Genomic DNA, 2,610 nt, shown 5'->3' with positions numbered 1-2,610 from the left:
CACCCTGCTTTCCTATTTACTTCAGCCTGAGTTATCCAGCTAAAAAGCCTCAGTGGTTCCCCATCACCAGAGCAGACCAAGGTTTTTAATGTTATTGTCCTCACAAGCCTCAGGTGAGGCAGGCAAGGCTACTATCCTCCATACACCATTGAGGAGCTAAGGCACAGAGGAATTGAATCACTGACCCAAATTCATACAAGGGAGTCAATGGCAGAGCAAGGAACTACACCCCAAGTCCCAGTCAATACCTCAGCCCTGATTCAGGCTTCCTCTTAGCTGCATATACTCAGTGAGACCCCCTAGTCCCAGCATGGCCATCCTGCAGCACAAGTGCCACATGTGACACAAGCAGGCTCTCTGTGTGTGGCACATGACAGGTCAGGGAGCAGACAGGCAGCACAGCAGCATGTAGGACAAGGAGCAGAAGGGCAGAGCAGGAATCAGGCAGGGAGCTCAGGGGAGGAAGCAGAAGGCAGAGCAGCAGATTGGGCAGTGAAAGGGGATTGGAGTACAAGGTTCATAGATTTCATAGACATTAGGGCTGGAAGGGACCTCGGAAGATCATCGAGTCCAGCCCCCCCCCCAAAGGGCAGGAAGTCAGCTAGGGTCCTAGGATCTCAGCAAGATAAGCATCCAATTTTTTCTTGAAGGTGTTCAATGTAGATGCTTGAACCACCTCTGAAGGCAGGCTGTTCCAGACCTTGGAGGCTCAGACAGTAAAGAAACTTTTCCTTATGTCCAACCTGAAATGGTCTTGCTGTAGTTTATAACCGTTCAACCTGAGTGAATCTGATATCTTTTATTAGACCAATTTAAATAGTTGGAAAAAAATGTTTAGCAAGCTTTTGGGTTTAAAAACCCTTCGTCAGGCTGAGGAAGCCTCTGCAGTTGGTGTGTGCTCTGTGTGCAGTTGGTGTGTGCTCCAGTCCCAGTCCTGGATGGATTGGGATTGGAGTGGCACTCAGGGAGGGCACAGGGCTAATTTGCAGCACATGTCAAAAGGATTGCCCCCTACTGCTCTGGTCCATTGTGGTACTTGCCCTCTTCTGTGATCGACAGAAGCAAAATGGAGGCAGCCAGGCTTTGTGGTCACACCTGAAGCCACCAGCCCTGAGTAGCTGGGAAGGCCTGCCTCTGTGTCACCTCTGGAGACAAGTTCTAGACCCACAGCCTCTGCTTGGCTTCAGGCCCAGTGACCCCTGCAGGACATTATGCTTTAAACCCAGAAATGCCCCAGCCCCAAACCTAAAATTCAGCTATAAAGCTGCAAGGAGAAAGAAATGTATAAGGGTTTCCTGGTTAGTTCCAGATCCAGAAAACTCTCTTCCTTTTACCTAATGTATTTTTGATTGTTGGGGAGTGAAATCCATAACAACAACAATAGTAAACAGCACAGAGAAGAGTGCGTGCGAGAGCCTGAGCATGCTGGAAAAACCATCTAGATTAATCTGTTTGTATCCTCAATCCCAGAGTGCCCCTCTCCTGAGCTGAGGGGTAGTGGATTTGGCAGCTGTTAGCTATTTATTAACCAGTCATGGTTAAATTGGTTTATAAATTAACAGATGTTTTAACTTTATTCTTTCTTCTGGGAATGGAGGCAGCAAACTGATCTGTGATTGCAGCTCAGTGCTGACGTTTGCCTTGGCGAGGGCAAGGGGGTAAGGAGCCCTCCCCACCTCTCCACTGGCCACCAAGCCCTCCGCTGAGGGCTCCTCTGGAGAAGACGTCTGTTGTTTGCAGGTACTTAGCTACTCCCCCTGTGCTAGGCAGGAAAAGCACCTGCCAGTTTGCAGTGTGTTTACTCCCCGCTATACCCCCACGTGGCAGGGCAAGTCCCTCACCCCCACAGCATAGAGGGAGAACAGGAAACAGGTAGGCTTTGTCTATGCAGGGAAGCTGACCGGCTTAGTGAGAATGGAAGTGCACCGTTGTGATCCTCTGGTCTGGGGACTCCAATGGGGAACCAAGGGACTCTATTCTGCAAAGAGAGGAAGGCATCACTGGCTTCCCACATCTAGACAAGCCCAGAGTGATGGGCCCGTGTGTCACTGGGGAAATCTATGGCAGAGAAGGGATGTGAGGCAGATCACCCAGGTGACTGCTTTGACCTGCCTTGCCTGGCTATAGGTCCTAACTGTCCTGGGCCTTGATGAATGGGAAAGGGAAGCAGTATTTCACACTGGCTTCATACTGCTGTAGAAGGTGATAGGAGGTGAGTGAACCCCTCCCCTCTGATTTTAGTAGCCCAGCCTTTGTTTTCACAGTGAAGGGTTTCTACCAGATCTGGCCACACCAGTGTCACTTCTGTGTGGGTGTCCCTTATTTGCTGCTTGTTTTAAGCAGGACTGGTTGCTTGGAAAGGGATTTAAACTCAGCTAAAGAGCCACACTTATCCTGGGACAGGAGTGTGTGCACAGCAGGAGTTATACCTGGCTAACTGTAACTGCCCGCCTTCATCAGCCTACACCATTGGCAATGTGTAGGGGGTGCACGCGGGTGCAGGTGTACCCCCTGAGATTGGCAGTGCACACCCTGAAAAAAGCACTACTGACACTACCCACAGCACCTGTGGGCAGTCGCTCCTTGCTCCCCCACCCCCCCCCAACACTG

The 2,610-nt window shown here is 50.6% G+C and overlaps 1 protein-coding gene across 3 annotated transcripts in view; it reads left to right on the top strand.

Annotated features, from left to right (window-relative positions):
- The first annotated feature begins 1,596 nt into the window (after nucleotides 1–1,596).
- The window catches only part of PPP1R1B (protein phosphatase 1 regulatory inhibitor subunit 1B), a 67,359-nt gene continuing 66,345 nt past the window's right edge, over nucleotides 1,597–2,610 (top strand). For 2 of the 3 annotated variants that reach the window (XM_019507289.1, XM_019507282.1), the window contains exon 1: nucleotides 1,597–1,740. The gene's annotated coding sequence lies outside the window, so the exon portion shown is untranslated. The remainder of the gene's footprint in view (nucleotides 1,741–2,610) is intronic. The other variant, XM_019507298.1, reaches the window with a different exon arrangement.

Source organism: Gavialis gangeticus, unplaced genomic scaffold, assembly GCF_001723915.1.
Source record: "Gavialis gangeticus isolate Ggan-Ray unplaced genomic scaffold, GavGan_comp1, whole genome shotgun sequence".
Taxonomy (NCBI): Eukaryota; Metazoa; Chordata; order Crocodylia; family Gavialidae; genus Gavialis; species Gavialis gangeticus.
Note: the sequence above shows the minus strand (reverse complement) of the source record. Positions and strands in the feature narration are given on the sequence as shown.